The following is a 17,883-nucleotide window of genomic DNA, read 5'->3' as shown; positions in this document are numbered from 1 at the left end:
GTCCATCTCACGCTCAGGAAGCCAGCTCTGCTAGAAAGGACTTCAGGGCTTCACTGAAGTGCATCCTTTTGCTTCAGTGGGAAGGAGGGGCCAGAGCGAGGAGACTTCCGGCCCCTCCTACATCACCCAGGATTAGGTCTGTCTTGAGCCTCTGATGGAAATGTATGACATTTCTAATTATCCAACTCTAAAATGCAGAGCTGGAAAGGGAATTAAACATCTTTTAGTGATTTCTCTCCTTTTTAAAGAAAATAAATTGAAGCCTATGTTTTAAAATATAGCAAAACACGTAGAACTAAAATGAACATCAATTCAGAACCAATCACTGGTAACATTTTGTCTTTTCAAAGTCTTTTTTTTTTTTTTTTTTTTTTTTACAACATTCAGGATATTTTTATTGCCAGAACCGAGGTACAGCCTGCTCAAAGCCCCATGAGGGGGTCTACCACTCAGGAACAAAGGGAGAGACAGATGCCGGGTAGGAATGCAACAGAGAAAGTCCCACTCCACAGAAAGCTTGGAGGAGAACAGCACCGTCCAGCCTGACTGTGGCTGTCATCCATCTGGAGACCACTGCCACCAAGGCAGATCCAGAAAAGTCTTTGTTTTTAAACTGAGCAGGATGAAGTAGTCTTCATCCTCCACCGGCAATCAAATTCCACCCTCTCTTTAGACGCCGCAATTAATGTGAATTTGGTATAAAGTCTTCCAAGCCATTTAAAAAGCACTTTTACATGCTATATAGTGGCCATAAACAAGACAGATGGTTCTGTACCAATGCTTGTTTTTTATCTCTTGAGATTTATGCAGTGGTATCTTATAATACATATTAGTCTGCCGCTTGCTTTTATCTGCATGCAACGTATGTTTGAGATCCAGCTTAATCATAAGTACTAGTTTACTCTTGTTAAATATTATAGTGCATGCTATGAATCTGGCACATTTTATTTATTCACTACCCTGGAGGATGTCCAGTTGTTTCCAGTAGTTCGCTGTTGTAAACAGTTCTGCTGTGGACATGGTTTGTGTGGAAGCTCTGTGCACATGTGAGAGCATTTCTCTAGGACGGAATGTCGTGCCATGTGCCAAATTGCTCGCCGAAGAGATTGCACTAATGTCCTGTCTTGTTTGTTGGCTGCGTGTGAGGCTGTGTTTGTTGAGTGCTGGAGAGTGTCAGATTTTTTTTTCATTCTTTTCCTACACATTTTATAGACTCCGAAAACCTCAGAACTTGGGCAGAAACAGTTCCAGAAACTAGGACTCCTCCTTCCCAACCCAGGAGTCCGTTTAAATATTAACCGTTTGTGCTCTTTTACCTCTACTTTTTCAGAAGTTTTAGAGACATCTTAAGGTTGGAACGTTGTGGCCCTGGAGTCGGGCTTTTGCCCTGACGCCCCTCTCCCACCCCAGGTCTGGTGTTGGGGTGATGCACCTGGTCTTATCCTCCATTTCAAAAGCCTCCTGGAAGACACAGCTGCTTCGCTTGCTCTGTTTTTCTGTGTATGAGGAGTGGAGCGAGCTTGAGGGTAAAAGTCTATACTGTTATTCGGAGGGTCTGGGGCACTTTAAGACAGGGCTAGAGAGAACATTCAAGGAATAGTTGAATTTAGAAATTTTATCGGAATAGGCACAGGGGTTATGAACACAATCAAGGGGAAAAATGGTTTGGATAGAGATGCTGCTGAGCAGTTCAAACCGGGAAGGCTGATGCGATTCTGCCGGGATAAACCAGGGCTGCGCTTTCATGGATCCACATACGTACGTCTGTACAAATCGTGGATCACACTACAGACCTTGTCGTTGAAAGATACTATACATGCAAAGAAGCCTTCCTTCCTTTGCCATGTCCCAGAGGACTTTCGGTTGGCTGAAAGGATGGAAGGGCTAGGTATTCATTCACGGAAGTTTATAGGTGTGAATTAAAGCTTAAGTCTTTCCCCGGAGGAATGCTGGCCTGGAATTAGGCTCTGCATTTATGAATAATGCAGAGAGATGCCAAGGAAAAGGGCAGCATGATAGGTGGGTCTCCATGTAGCCACATGCCACCAAGCTCTCCTTCACTTGCCCCAGACCTGGCTTTGTTTACTTGCTCATTAATTAACCTTTAAGACTTAGCATTCTCCTCTGAAAATGAGGATACTCATAACTCTTGACTTCACAGGACTGTTGGGATAATTAAAAGAGATGCTGCGTTTGAAGTGTGAGCATATAGGAAGCCCTTGATGGATGCCAGCTCTTCTTCTTCTTAGTTTCTCCCCTTTCTGAATTCTTAAAAGGCTCTGGGTGGAGTGCCTCATCATTTAGTAGCTAATAGCCTCCTGTCTTATATAGTCTGCCACTGTTTCTTCTAAGTTAATTGTATCTCTTTTATGCATCATAAGACAGTATCTGATGAAGAAGATACTGTCTTAGTAGCATCGACACCCACCTCTTTACAAAATGTGTCCACAGATATTCTCTTACATGTCTCTAGAATCTCCTGCCTGACCAGCCCAGGGCTGAACACAGACCAGGCGGTCTATATGTATTGATGGATTGATGGCTTTTTGTCAGAAAGATGAATTTCCTGCAGGAGTTACCACAATGATTGTGAATCAAAGAGCTTCCCTTTGAAGAAAGAGCACTGTGCATTTTAAAAACATCCTAAAAGAAAGCTTCTCATCTTGAGAATCCTTTTTTTGAGTCTACTAGATTAAGTACAAAATGATTATTAATCTTTTTGTATGGGAGCACTCTGGCGAAGTTAAAAAGTACCTGTGGCGCACCGTCCCTTTTTGAAGAGGAAAACACGATACCATAAAGGTTTGCGGAGCCCATTGCTAAGCAACGAAACCAGGTCTGGACTGCACAGGAGTGAAAATGCTTTGTTCAGTATGATGGCGAATTATTCAATGGAAAATGCTTAATAGAATCTTACCTGCAACTATAACACTCATTATTTGTCAAAGCGCTAATCAGCGATTGATGATAACTTTTCATGGGAATCTCTGACAGTAACTCACAGTTCTGTTCTCTCAGTGAAAGAGTTCAAGGAGAGAATGTTGAATATTTATTTTTGTGGAAGACGTGGATCTGGCATCTGGATTTGAAGTCACCATTTCCTCTATTCTAGGAATAATCCAGGATTTTAAAAAATCCATCTCAATGGCAATGCTGCTTAATCTTTTTTTTTTTTTTTTTGTCTTTTTGCCATTTCTTGGGCATATGGAGGTTCCCAGGCTAGGGGTCGAATCAGAGCTGTAGCCACCGGCCTACACCAGAGCCACAGCAACTCGGGATCCGAGCCACATCTGTGACCTACACCACAGCTCACGGCAACACTGGATCGTTAACCCACTGAGCAAGGGCAGGGATCAAACCTGCAACCTCATGGTTCCTAGTCGGATCCGTTACCCACTGCGCCACGATGGGAACTCCCAATACTGGTTAATCTTGATGGAAATATGTTTATCCCATAATTTAAACAGTGGTGTCCAGAGAGCATCACCTGGGAACCCCTTCCACATGCAAATTCCTGACCCCCATCCCAGGACTCCTGAATCAGAGACACTGGGACCCAGTCGGGCCCTAGTGCTTTGCTTTCACCAGCTGTCCTGGTGATTCTGATGCTCTGTAAAGTTTGAGAACATAGAGGATCAGGATAACTGTGTGAAACACATAAAAAGAGAAAGTGACAAGTTCAGTTCCATTTGGCACTAGTGGGTCATCTTGAACCACTGCTGAACTGTGGTACCATTTGTGTGTGTGTGTGTGTGTTTTATTTATTTATTTTATTATTACTACTCAATGAATTTATTACATTTATAGTTGTACAATGATCATCACAATCCAATTTTATAGGATTTCCATCCCACAACCCCAGCACATCTCCCTACCCCCCAAACTGTCTCCTTTGGAAACCGTAAATTTTTCTGTGATACCGTTTTGAACTGGGAAGAAAATTATAGCTGTAACTTCGAAAGTAACTGCAGAGAAAGCAAGCACATGCGATCGAGGAAGAGTCTTCAAGGTATCCTTCAATTACTTCCTGCTGAAATTGCAGGCACCCATAAATGCCTTCCGCCAGTTGCATCTCTAAGAGTCAATTTTTGAAGAGTTTGTTTACCAAGCATATATAGTAATTTTTTTGGTTATTTTTGTCCCCAGAGACATTTAGGTGAAATGAGGTCCTTTGCATCTTACCTGAGAGATTGGTAGCCTGACATATTTTAAATAAAATAAAATCTAAAGTCGAGGACAAAATATGTGCACATCAACATTAACTTGGAATAATTTTGAAAGTTTGAAATCCTAAGTACTAACTCAGGAAAAAAGGCTGAAAGGACCCTTGCTCAGTTATGTATTGAGAACTAAATTTGGTAGATATTGTTGTTTCGTTCTATCAGCTACAAGCCCTGCAGCCACAAGTCACTTTCCCTCGCTGTACCTCTTTTTTTACTTTTGTGACATAAGAGGTCATTTCTTAGTTCCTTTCCATTTCCAGAATTTTGTGATTGCGTAAATAATGTGCATTCTGTGAAACATCTCACATTTTTTTCCCAAAGAGATAACATATGCACTCGCTCACTTGAGCTTCACAAGAACCCAGCACCCCCTTTTTTATACATTTTTTTTAAATTTTATTGGAGTAGAGTTGACTTACAATGTTGTGTTAGTTTCAGGTTCAGAGCAATGTGAATCAGTTATACATATGTCCATTCCTTTTCAGCTTCTTTCCCTGTAGAAGTTATTATACAGTATTGAGAAGATTTCCCTGTGCTACATAGTAGGTCCTGTTACCTATTTTATATAAAGCAGTGTGTATATATTAATCCCAAACTCGTAGTTTGTCCTTCCCTTCAGTGTTTCCCCTTTGAAAACCATAAGTTTGGTTTCAAAATCTTTGAGTCTGTTTCTCTTTTGTGAATAAGTTCTTTCGTATCATTTTTTATTAGATTGAGAACCCAGTCATTTTGTGCAGTAAAAGAAATGTTTAAATTTGGAGACCTGATCTCCGGAGGAGACCGTTTGGGGGTGGGGGGGGGGTGTGCTTGGGTTATGGGATGGAAATCCTGTGAAATTGGATTGTTATGATCATTATACACCTACAGATGTGATAAATTCATTTGATTAATAATAAAAAATAAAAAAATTTGGAGACCTGAATCTTAGGCAGCATGTAACAATCATTGCATAGGTTCTACAGAAGGTTCAGAAATTTAGTAATCAGCTAACGTGGCAAATGCTCTTTTAGAGAATGTCTTTTTTTTTTTTCTTCCTTTTTTAGATAATGTCTTATTGTGCTTGTGGGATGTGCATAGCAGGAAGAATATTCTTGTGTAGCCCAGCCTTGATTGCCAGGTGCTCTCCAAGTGAACTGTCACCAAACCTTCCAGGACAGAGGTGTGAGCTCCACGTTAGGGCCAAGGTGCCCTGACCTTACTCTCCTGGGTGAATGTTCCCAGGGAAGCTGCCCCATCCAAAGGGAGTGTGGTATCAACAGCAACCGAAGTTAGGTCGGGACTTAAGTCTTTGCGATAAGACTGATTCGTATTTGAATTCTGGCTCTGACACTTAGCTAGCTTTGTGTAGTCCTTTGTGCTGTGCACAGATTGAATAGAACTAAATGACATGTATAAAGAATGTCCATAGTTTCTGTAGTAAATGTTCAATAATCGTTAGCTTAAAAAGTTAGGTTAGAAATTCCCTCGTGGTGCAGTGGGTTGAGGATCCAATGTAGTCCCTGCAGCGGCCGGGGTCACTGCTGTGGTGCAGGCTTGATTCCTGGCCTGGGGGGGAAAAGTAAGGTTAAAGCTGTTGAGGGAAACTGGATAATTTAAATTGGGTCTCAGTGACTATGTGAGTTTACTTAAAAACCTGTGTTGTTCTGCATTCTGCTTATTCTTCATGTTTAAGTGTGTTTTAGGCTTATAGCCGATTGATTCATTGACTTCTTAATTCAGAAACTATTTCTGAGCACCTGTATGTGTTAGACTCTCTGGTAGATATTGGAAATATAGCAGCAAATGAGACAACACGAGTCTCTGCTCTTACGGATGTTCATTTCAATTGGGAGAGATGAAAATACTCCCTTTCCCAATAAACAAACAAATTAACTGGTAGTGATAAATGCTAAGAAAAAAAAAAAAAAGAAACAAAGTGATATGACAGAATCTGGGAGCAATTTTAGATCAGATGCTCAGGGAAGGCTTCTCTAGGGAGGTGACATTTAAAATATCACCTGAGGGAGTTCCCGTCAGGGCTCAGCGGTAATGAACCCAACTAGGATCCATGAGGACATGGGTTTGATCCCTGGCCTAACTCAGTGGGTGAAGGATCTGGCTGTGGTATAGGCTGGTGGCTACAGCTCTGATTCAACCCCTAGTCTGGAAACTACCATATGCTGCAGGTGCAGCCATAAAAGGACAAAAAATTTAGAATTTTCTGTCATTGAACATCTGTAAAATTCTCTACAAGATGGAGCAAAGTTCTGGAGTTCGAGCAAGATGTGATAGTGATTTAGATTAGGGTAGTGGTAGTTCGAATGGAGAGATGTGACTGGATTAGGAGATGCTGTAGCAATAGAATCAATACGTTTTATGGATAGATTGGATGGAAGGTGTTAGGCAAAGAGGAATCAAGGATGACTCCTCCAGTGTTTGGCCTGATGGGATGGGGGTACCATTTATATCAGTGGAGCAGGTTGAGGGGGAGTGGGTTGGGGTAAGAAGAACCAGGAGCCTGGATTTGGAAAGATTAAGTTTGAGTTGCTTACTGAACTCCAAATGGAGATGTCAAGTAGATAACTGGATACATGAGGACAAAGCTAAACATTTGGGAGATATTTTTTTAACCTGTTGCTAGTACTTAATGGAGTAGGTTGGTTGAGAGTACTTAGGGAGAAGAGTACAGTTAGAAGGAAGAAGAGATTCTAGGAGCATTCTTAAAAGTTCAGGTAGTTATGACTCAACAAAGTCTTCTAACATATTACCCTTGTAGAAGTGGCTACATAAAGATGTATTGATAGGACTTTTTGACTTTCTTACATTCTTTTAATCTACATAAATGGGGCTGAAAAGAAGTCTGGTCTTTTGTCTAAGAGTCATTCATTTGATCCATATTCTGAGTGCCTACTGCAAGATACCATATTATATACTATGTGTAAAATTAAAACCAGTAGAACAGTCATGTTGTTGGTCAAACATATTTAGTGAGCACATGCTATGTACATAGTACTAAGTAATTTGAGTAGAGACCCCCCCCCCAAAACGGAAAATCAAGTCTCCGTCCCTAAAAGAAGACAGTCTAAACCTGCCACTCAAAAGGAGAACAAACCGCGTAGAAGTCACAAAGATAGTGTTTTTCCTTTTCCTCTTGCATATCCGATGTTCTTAGGCCACGAGGAGAATTCTATGTGGGCCAAATGAATTCGGTGAGGTAGGCTACCGTCCATAATCCGCTGTATCTTTCCTCCTCTTTCTACTTCTGATCAATGAGAGAACTTCTCTGGGTGGAGAAAAGCTTGTTTCAGCCCCTCTCATCCTTGTAGTTACCTGGTACTTCAAGCATCAGAGCATTCATAGTTCCGTTATCTGGAGGAGAGACATAAAGAATCCATCAGCATGTGGAATGGCTAATGTCTTTTCCCTGTTAAGTCAAAGACAGTTTCCCTGAAGAACAGGTCTGATGCTTCAGTATTAATCCCCACCATTTGTTCAAAACTCTTTACTTCCCATACAGCGAGGGGATGGAGTTGGACGGAGTGGGGGTGTGGGTGGATCCCCACTTAATGATGCAGAAGGGACCGGGAAGGGAAGCCCCCTCTTCTGAGCTGATGGTTGTATTTGCTTTCTTAAGATGCAGCTGACCTTTTTAGAGGATTGTTATCAGAAAGAATAGCCTGGCATCAATTATGTTGAAACAAAAATCATTATATTTAGTCGTCATTCTCTAATTTATAAGTGGATTTTATTTAATAAACCTGGAGAGAAGCTTAGTTCATTCAACTACATTTACTGGTACCTCATCCTGGCAGACTCGCAATGCTATAGTTCTGCTTGGAAAGAAACTCTCAGTACAGTAAAATTCATGTGAAGTTTTTTGTGGTTATTATGGCCAATTGGTAAGAGAAATACTTAGGGGCTTCTTTGGGGGCGGGTGTCAACGTAATTTCTTTGTACTTACAGTGTCCCATGCTGTGGTCTTAGCCAAATACTTAGGCATATACTTAAATGGGTCCACGTGTATTTCTGTTTGTTGTTTTTCATTGGGAAACATTTTGACCTTTTTCCCTGTGCCAGGGAAAGTGCTTGCTTCTAGGTCACTTTGCTTGAACAAAAATGGAAGGTTAGCTACTAAATCGTTCATCTCAAAATTGTTGAAAATCGCTTGATGTCTGCTATCCGAACTATATGGATTTCTCTTCAATCAATGAGACATGATGCCATCTCCGTGGATATTCAGCGGAGAGAAAATTTAGCTATTAAATTCTGCCATTCAGAATACTTGGGTCCAATTGTTAGCTAGTACTTGAGAGGGTCTAAGTGGCGTCCATTTACTGGTTTTTTCCAGTCACTACATTTCGTTATGTCACCAGAAAGTCCGTACCTAGACTGTATTATCTTGTGCGTTATATTGAGAGAATACCAGGAATGTACATTTGAAGAACATTTTGGTAGCTTCTACAAAATAACACAGGAAAATAATAGTTTATTAGTTTATCTGATGTTCCTTATATAAAGGATCATATGACGAATTCCTGCTTAAAATCAGTGTCAGAGACATATTAGTCTTTTTAGATGACTCAGTGTGTTTGCTTCCTTCTAGAGATTGGAAATATACAACACAAACGTTTTTTCTCTTTTTATGAATGTCGGGAAACTAAATTTATTTTAGCAAGTCCTAACAACTTTAGGTATACTAATGTCTTAAATTCTTAGCTGTTTTCTTATCCACCTTTTTCCCCCCCACACCCACAGCATGGAGACATCCCCGGGCTAGGGATCAAACTGGCACTGCAGCAGTGACAACACCAGGTCTTCAACTGCTAGGCCACCAGGGAACTCCTCTTATCCATCTTTTTATTTTTATTTTTAATTTTTTTTTGTCTTTTTGCCATTTCTTGGGCCACTCCCGTGGCATATGGAAGCTCCCAGGCTAGGGGTCTAATCAGAGCTGTAGCTGCCAGCCTGCGCCAGAGCCACAGCAACACAGGATCCGAGCCGTGTCTGCAACCTACACCACACGGCAACACCAGGGATCAAACTCGCAACCTCATCATGGTTCCTAGTGGGATTCGCTAACCACTACGCCATGATGGGAACTCCTTATTTTTTTTATCCATCTTTTTAATGTGTGTGTTACAGTTTTATAACTACTGCAAGTTTTTGTTTAAATAACTGATTTTATTTTATTGTTAATGGCTGCACCTGCGGCATATGGACATTCCCAGGCCAGGGATCCGATCCAAGCCAGAGCTATGGCAACACCGGTCCCTTTAACCCACTGCACTGGGGATTGAACTGGTGCCTCCATAGCAACCCAAGCCACTGTAGTCAGATTCTTAAACCCTTGTGCCACAGCAGGAACTCCAGTTTTTGTGAAGAAAAATAGCAGCGGTCCCTTCCTCAGAGGCTTTCTTTGAAGACTCTATTGAAATCAATTCCCCTCCTCTAGCCCCTGGGCTAGTTTTATGATCAAAGCATCTTCCCTTATTGTACTTACAATAATTTGTAATTATTAATATTTATTTGTTTCCTTATATATGTTTGCTTTCTTCTCTAGTCTCTAAGCTCCAGAAAGACAGAAACCATATCTCTCTTTCAGTCTGTAAGCCCTAGCTGATCTAGTATGTAATACATGCTCAATAAAACTGATTACTGTCATATTTTAATAAATGTCAATAATCATCAATCACTAAAGTCTTATAGCACAATACTTCGGACATCTAGAAATGTTGGCGGGGTATTCAATTAATATACAATAATTTTAATAATGTATTTGGCCCTTTTAAACGTTTTGTGCTTTAGGCTTTTGTGAACCATCTCAGGATTTTTATATAAGCAACAATTCATCCACGATCAAAATACGGAGTTCCTGTGTGGCACAATGGGTTAAGGATCTGATGTTGTCACTGCAGCAACCTGGGTTGCTGCTGTGGTGTAGGTTCGATCCCTGGCCCAGGAAATTCCACATGCTGGGGTGTGGTCAAAAAAAAAAAAAAAAGAGAGAGAGAGAGATATCAGAGAAGTGAGAATCAACAGAACTCATAACTTAGTAAAATAATAATTAATTAGAGCACATTATTCACATAATATAATACCTTTATTAAGAGTTATGCAGGAGTTCCCATCGTGGTGCAGCAGAAACAAATCCAACTAGGAACCATGTGGCTGCGGGTTCAATCCCTGACCTCATTCAGTGGGTTAAGGATCAGGTGTTGCCGTGAGCTGTAGTGAAGGTCGCAGATGCTGCTCAGATCTGATGCTGCTGGGGCTGTGGCTGTGGCCAGCAGCTCAAGCTCTGATTGGACCCCTAGCCTGGGAACCTCCATATGCCACGGGTGTGGCCCTAAAAGACAAGATAGAATAAAGTTACAAGGATAGATGTCTGTATTTCCTTCGGCAAATTTTGCGTTTTTCTTTTTTTTAGGAGGAAGGAGGGCTACAGGGAAAGCAGGCTATACGGGATTCCTGTTGCATGTCAAGGAAATAGCAAAGATGAAATAAGAATAAAAACTGAGCCCAGACGCCTTCATGTCTTCCTGATGGTGGGAAAGTCCTTCGCCATCTTCCTCCCCCACTTTTCTCCTCTCTTCCTCCCCTCCCTCCTTCTCTTCCTTCAGCTGTCTCCTCCAAGCTGGGACAGTTTCTCAGTCTTTCCTGATCGTGTATGACCTTGACACTTAGGAATAGTCATTTTCAGATGTTTGGGGATGGTCTCTCAGTTTGTGTTTGCCTGATGAATTCTCATGAAAAGACTGATATTTGGGGGAAGAGTACCCCAGAGGGGATGTGTGCTTCTTGTCACATGGCTTTGGGGCACATGATATCAACAGGACTGGAAAAAAAATTGAACTATAGTTGATTTACAGTGTGTTTTTGTTTTAGATGTATGGCAACATGTACATAGATACTTTTCCAGATTCCTTTCCATTCTATGTTACTGTAAAATGTTGAATACAGTTTCCCATGGTACACAGTAGGACTTTGTTGATCTATGTTATATATAGTAGTGGGTGTCTATTAATAACAAACTCCTAATTTATTCCTCCCCTTCCCCCTTTGGTAACTACAAATTTGTTTTCTATGTCTGTGGGTCATTTGCGTCTTGTTAATAAATTTATTTGTATTATTTTTTAGATTCCACATAAGTGGTAGTGTGTAATATTTGCTTTTCTCTGACTTCACTTAGTGTGATAATCTTCAGATCCACCCATGTTGCTGCAAATGGCATTAGTTTATCCTTTTTCATGGCCAAGTAATATCTCATGGATATATGTACCACATCTTCTTAATCCAGTCATCTGCCAATGGACACTGAGGTTGCTTCCATGTCTTGGCTGTTGTAAACAGTGCTGCAATGGACATTGGGGTGCGTATACCCTTTCTAATTAGAGTTTTTGTCTTTCAGCAGAACTTTCTTTTTAAAACAGTACTTATTTCTTATGCTAATCTTGATCGCTTGGTTCAGGGGGTTCTGCCAGAGTTTTCTGCTATAAAGTCTTTTTTTCTTTCTTTCTTTATTCTGTTGGTTAGAAGTGTGTGACTTTTTATCCCCAGTTTTATTGGGACATAAAACTTGGATGTACGTAACGTTTACAGTGTGGTGTGTTGACATATGTATACATTGTGAAATGACGACCCCCATCAAGCCTATCAGCAGACCCATCACCTCACACAGTCATCTGAGTTACCTTTTTTCTCTGTGTGTGAGAACTTCAAGATCTGCTCTCTTGGAATGTTTCAAAGACACAATATAGTATTATTAACAACCGCCACCATGCTGTACATAAGATTTCCAGAATTTATTCATCCTGCACAGCTCCAACTTCATACGCTTTGACCAACATCTCATTTCCCCCCTGTCCCAGCCCCTGGCAACTACCCTTATACTCTCTGCTTCAGTGAATGTGACTTTTTCAGATTTTACACATAAGTGAGATCATGCGGTCTTTGTCTTTGTGTGTCTGGCTTCTTTCACTTAGCATAGTGCCTGCCATGTTCACCCATGATGTCATGTATGACAGCATTTCTGCCCCTGCCCCACTTTTTTCAGTCAAGACATTATTTTTAGAGTAGTTGAAGATTCACAGCAAAATTCAAAGGACGATGTAGAGATTTCCCGTATACCCCTGCCCCCCACACGCATGGCCTCCTCCATCATCGACATGCCCTACCAGAGTGGTACCTCTCCACGGCGGATGAACCTACAGGGACACATCATAATCACCCAAAGGCCACAATAATCTTAGCGGTCACTCTTGGTGTTGTGGGTTCTGTGGGTTTGGACAAATGAATAAGGACACGCACCCATCATTATGGTATCACACAGAGTATTTTCACTGCGCTAAAGTCTCCTGTGCTCCCTCCCCAAGCCCCTGGTGAACACTGATCATTTCATTGTCTCTGCCATTTTGTCTTTTCTAGACTGTCATTTAGTTGGCATCATACAGTATATAGCTTATTCTATGGGTTCCTTTCACTTAGTGATATCCATTTAAGGTTCCTTTATGTCTACTGATGGCTTGGTAGCTCATTCATTTTTACAGCTGAATAATATCCCATAGTCTGGACGTACCGCGGTGTATTTAATCACTCACCTACCGAAGGACATCTTGGTTGCTTCCAGGTTTTGTCAATTAGGAATAAAGCGGCTATAAACATCAGTGTGCCTGTTTTTGTATAGACCTAAGCTTTCACCTTCTTCGGGTAAATATCAAGGAGCATAAGAACTGGATTATATGATGAGTGTACACTTAGTTTTGTAAGAAACTGCCAACTTGTTTTCCAAGGTGGCTGTACGTACCATTGTGCATTCCCACCAGTAATGAAGGAGGGTTCTTACTGCTCACAGCCCCTCCAGCATTTGGTGTCGTCAGAGTTCTGGGTTTTGGCCACTCTAATTGGTGTGATTTCCTTCGTTTTTAAGGCCAAGTTCCATCTATATCTATGTCTATGTCTATATATGTATATGTATCACATTTCTTTATGCTGAATGATATCTATAGCTGTATCATTCTCTCTCTATATATGTATATACGCATCACATTTTCTTTTTCCATTCATCTGTCAATGAATACTTAGGTTGATTCTATATCTTAGTTATTGTGTATGAATGAACATAGGAGTGCAACTATCTCTTTGAGATATTGATCTCGTTTCTTTTGAATCTGTACCCAGAAGTGGAATGCTATTGTCGCAGACATGTTTCTTTGAAAACTCCATCTTGTCCTTCTTTACTTTATCTCATCTTCTTGCCTCACTTTATCCATCTTCCTACTTGGAAAAGCAGTCACAGTGCTGGTAAATGACTTAAGCTTAAGAACAAAGACCTAAAGGCCTAAGTGACTTAAGTTTAGGAACTGTTATGTGCCTAGAGTCTAGAGTAAGAGCTTAACCTTTTACCAGCTAAGTGGCGTTTAAAATAGTAAAAGAACTTATATAATAGTAAACAAACCCTATATCATCCACCCATAGCCACTCCTCACTTGATCTCATCTAAAGAGCACAATAAAAGCAGTGTGGTTTCTTGAGGCGGTGCTCTTGGTCCCTGAGACCTTGAGTCCCCTGGTTCCCACCTTTACTTAAGATAAATGTCTCTGTGTCTTGTTTTATGTTAACTTTTTCCTTAAGTTCCATAGCACCCGTTCTTCAGCCCCATCCTGCTGAGCTGGCCTTGGCACGCTGTAGTTTCCATTATGGCTCAGTGGGTTAAGAACCCAACATAGTCTCTGTGAGGATGCAGGTTTGATCCCTGGCCTCACTCAGTGGGTTAAGGATTCACTGTTGCTGGCAAGCTGCCGTGTAGGTCACAGATGCAGCTCGGATCTAGTGTTGCTGTGGCTGTGATAGAGGCCTCTGATTCAACCCCTAGACTGGGAACTTCCACATGCCGCAGGTGTGGCCATAAGTAAGTGGAATTGCTGGCTCATATGATAGTCGTATTTTTCATTGTTTTGAGGGCTCTTCATACTGTTTCCCATACGGCTCTACCAATAGAAATCTGTGACTCTTTAAACTCAAGAATTTAAGGGTTTTTTATTTAGTTTCCAAACTTATGGGATTTATAAAAGCTATTCTTTAAAAATTTCTAGTAAAATGGTAGAGTACATAGTTTGTAGACGATTGGTTTTTTGAATTTATTGAAGTTTCATTGTGAATTAATTCATGACCTACTTCTGTAACTGTTTCAAGTGTGCTTGAAAGGAATCTGCTTTTCTCCATGGTTTACTTTTCACATCTATGAAAAAGGAAGAACCAAAAAGGTCCAACTCTTTTGATTTTTGTTTGGAGTTTGCAAAACCAGGGACCAAACTGAAAGACAGAAAAATACTACACTTGTTCTTTTTCACGCTTTCTTTTACAAACTCAGACTCAAGTATATCTTCATATAAGTAAGCATGTAGGGGACAGAGAAAAAGGAAAATATCTGTCCTTCCTGAAAATAGATTTGTTACCAGTGAGTAACAGGTGCTTAATCCTCTGTGGGGGCACAATTCCAGCCCACAGAGAAGGACTGGACAGAGTGGAGGAGTAACCATCTGTGATAGTGAGTCCAATCTGGATTTGATTCTTCAGGACCCACTGGCCTTCGATATTTATAAAAGTGAAGCTGAACCTTTGATGTGCTGCTCAGAATTATCGCTATATGCCAAGGTGGCACGGTGGTCCTTCAGCAGACTGATTGATAGCAGCTGGTTAGTCAATCAGAGAGCCAGCCTCGTTGCCTTGGAGGCAGCAGAGGTGCTTACCTAAATTTCATATTAGAAGGGGAATTGGAGAGGCAAGGGCTTCACCTTATGGATTTAAGTGAGATCTTTAAGAGCCAACCTCTCAGGTTTTCAGCATAAGGTCTCCATGTGCCCGCGCTCCTGCACTAACTTCTCATGCCCTCTCTCACTCTCTTTTCTCTTTCGTGAGCTGACACAGAACTGACTGTTGGCTTCCTAGCTCCTCCTGGACATCATCAGCAACGTCTGCTTCTTTTTCCTGGGAGATCTCAAGCCTTTCCAAATACAACAAATCAGTAAGGCATTTTTTTTTTTTTTTTTTGTCTTTTTTCCATTTCTTGGGCCGCTCCCGTGGCATATGGAGGTTCCCAGGCTAGGGGTCAAATCGGGGCTGTAGCCGCCGGCCTACGCCAGAGCCACAGCAACATGGGATCCGAGCCGCGTCTGCGACCCACATAACAGCTCACAGCAACGCTGGATCCTTAACCCACTGAGCAAGGGTAGGGACCGAACCCGCAACCTCATGGTTCCTAGTCGGATTCCTTAACCACTGCGCCATGATGGGAACTCTAGGCATGTTTTAAAAATAGGTAGTTTTATATGGGTTTTTTTAGTTGGTGGTGTTAATAATTGTTTCAGCCTTATCATATGTTTGAAAATTATCAAATTTTACAGTTGGAAAAAATAATTTTTTTTCCTCCCCCCAAAGTCAGTAACCTCAGCTATTGGCATTGTCAGAAGAACTCTGCATTTTATCTGGAATGTTGCTAACACCTGTCCATAAACAGAAGGAGACTCTCTGAGAAAAGAACAGCAAAAGAACAAAAGAAGAAGAGGAGAGTGGAGACAATACCTGTTACTCAAGAGTATCAAGAGTAGAGGTGGCACCAATTATTTACTAGCATTTTTCTGTCATTAGAAGAGCAGACTTTTCACCATACAGGGATGTGAGATGTTCTCTATACTGGAAAGAGCATGAAATCAGACGGAGCGAATGAACTCAGGTTTTGCTATTTGTTAGCTGTGAGGTTTTGGTTAAGACACCTGACCACTTTGATTCCACAGTCCTCACATATGTAAAATGCTAATTATACTACTTTTCACCCAATGTAAAAATAGTGTCACTGGCATAGTAAAATGGCATATTGGTATAGTAACACTTTAAAGTGGTTACAAAAATTAGAACGTTTCAAAGAGGTTTAGAATTGCTTTCCATTTCTGATTCAGTTTGCCGATGTTTACTAGTCATTCTTCCATGTTCAGATCTTCAGTCTTTCTAATAATCGTGAAAGTCCTCAATGCCTCATGACAAATGCCTTTCTGTCCAGAACAGCTCGCGGATTGCTTTAATGAATTCCTACCTGATTGACTTGTAAACTCTTTGTGGGCAGACCCTTGTGATATAAAGGAATGACTGCAATTAGTGGGGGGTAGGGGTTGGGGATGGACTGGGAAACATGATAAACGAATGATTAAGTAAAAATTTTAGTAAGATGGTGATATGTGCTTCAGATAAAATGAAGCTGTAAGAGGGATGGGGAGGGCAGAAGGTGAATATTGCAATTTTAAAAGGCATGGTTGAGGAAGCTGCAATTTTATTTTATTTATTTTTTTAATTGTCTTTTTGCTTTTTCTGGGGCTGCTCCCTCGGCATATGTTGGTTCCCAGGCTAAGGGTGTAATCGGAGCTGTAGCCACCGTCCTAAGCCACAGCCAGAGTCACGCGGGATCCCAGCCGCCTCTGCGACCTACACCACAGGTCAGGGCAACGCCGGATCCTTAACCCGCTGAGCGAGGCCAGAGATCGAACCCTCAACCTCATGGTTCCCAGTCGGATTCCTTAGCCACTGCGCCACTACAGGAACTCCAGGAAGTTGCAAATTTAAATAAGAGTGATCAAGGAAGGTCTCCCTGATAAGGTAACTTTCGAAACCTGACTATCTATTACGTCAATTGAGTACAAAGCCCTGGTGGAGTTACTGTGTTAAAATACAATTATCCAGTGACTCCTTTCCTAAGCGAAGGTACGTTTTCCATCTCCAGAAGGTTTCAGTATTTACCCACAGCAAACATGGCGGAAAAGGCTTCATCCGAACACACTCGGGCCACCAATAAAGAGGGCCACAGCGCTTCCTGTGTTTGCCCTTAACAAAGATGGCTACAACACTTCCTGTTCAGGGCTCTTGCCTTCAACAAAGATGGTGCCCATGGTACAGGTTCCCTGACTGTCTGGATTCCGGTTGCAGTTTGTTCTGTTTTGTTTTTAAAGATACGTGTTTGCAGACGTAAGTAACAGGAAACCAGAACCCCCGTATCCATCTTTTCTCAAAGACCCCGCGTCGTGGCATCTGCAGCCTGGGCCCTGCAAGCCCCCCCACCGTCCCGCCCCGTGACTTGCTCGCGGCGTCCCCGAGCCCGCGGGGTCGGGGTGACGGGGTGACGCTCTCCCCTCGGGCTCCCCTGCAGACCATTCCCAGCACTCCCTTTTTAGTGGGTCAGGTTGCCTAGAAAATCTTTCGTAGTTCTTCCTGTTGTTAATGCCACAGAGCTTGAGCTGGCAGGGCAAGGAATAAAACGAAGTCCCAAACGAGTAGGAGTTGCCCAAAGTGCACACCGCCCTGCTTACCTGCCGCCCCTCGGGGTCGCCCGCTGTGGTGGTACTTTCTGTGGGTGTTGTGAAGCCCCGTCGGCCGCCCCGGCCTCCCCTCTCCGCCACTTACTCTCCTGGCTGGCCCTCTGTTCACTGCTGCAGTGGTCTTGGAAGCAAGCCATCAATGGCCTGTGGACATTTTTTTTTTTTCTTTTAAAGGAAACAAACACACCCATTAAATATCCCATGCATGTGTGGCCGTGGCAGTGTTGTGATGGAGGTTTGGAATTCTTCCAGGGAAGGGCTGGAGTCTGTGATTAGGTGTAAGGTTTACTGTAGACTGGGCAGGAATGTTTAATGTTTTC

At 41.9% G+C, this 17,883-nt stretch overlaps 2 protein-coding genes and 1 long non-coding RNA gene across 19 annotated transcripts in view; 2 read left to right on the top strand and 1 right to left on the bottom strand.

Moving 5' to 3' along the window:
- SOCS2 (suppressor of cytokine signaling 2) overlaps positions 1-16,431 on the top strand; it is a 106,097-nt gene extending 89,666 nt beyond the window's left edge. The window contains exons 5-8 of one of the 2 annotated variants that reach the window (XR_014845089.1): positions 1,331-1,526; positions 10,630-10,747; positions 11,392-15,225; positions 15,639-16,431. The gene's annotated coding sequence lies outside the window, so the exon portion shown is untranslated. The remainder of the gene's footprint in view (positions 1-1,330; positions 1,527-10,629; positions 10,748-11,391; positions 15,226-15,638) is intronic. The other variant, XR_014845091.1, reaches the window with a different exon arrangement.
- LOC100738154 (uncharacterized) lies at positions 4,596-17,670 on the bottom strand. Its single transcript, XR_303634.4, has 3 exons — positions 17,555-17,670; positions 5,141-7,571; positions 4,596-4,986 (listed from the first exon to the last, which is right to left on the bottom strand). It is a non-coding gene; the product is annotated as an uncharacterized LOC100738154 (long non-coding RNA).
- CRADD (CARD and death domain containing adaptor protein) overlaps positions 17,101-17,883 on the top strand; it is a 182,025-nt gene continuing 181,242 nt past the window's right edge. For all 16 annotated transcript variants that reach the window (XR_014804370.1, XR_014804368.1, XR_014804369.1 and 13 more), the window contains exon 1: positions 17,101-17,213. The gene's annotated coding sequence lies outside the window, so the exon portion shown is untranslated. The remainder of the gene's footprint in view (positions 17,214-17,883) is intronic.

This window comes from Sus scrofa, chromosome 5 (assembly GCF_054392235.1).
Source record: "Sus scrofa isolate SSC_HxYL_T2T_F1_AM1 chromosome 5, Sscrofa_HxYL_maternal_Yorkshire_Landrace_v2.0, whole genome shotgun sequence".
Lineage (NCBI taxonomy): Eukaryota > Metazoa > Chordata > Mammalia > Artiodactyla > Suidae > Sus > Sus scrofa.
The sequence above is the reverse complement of the archived record's forward strand: the minus strand, read 5'-3'. Positions and strand labels throughout refer to the sequence as shown.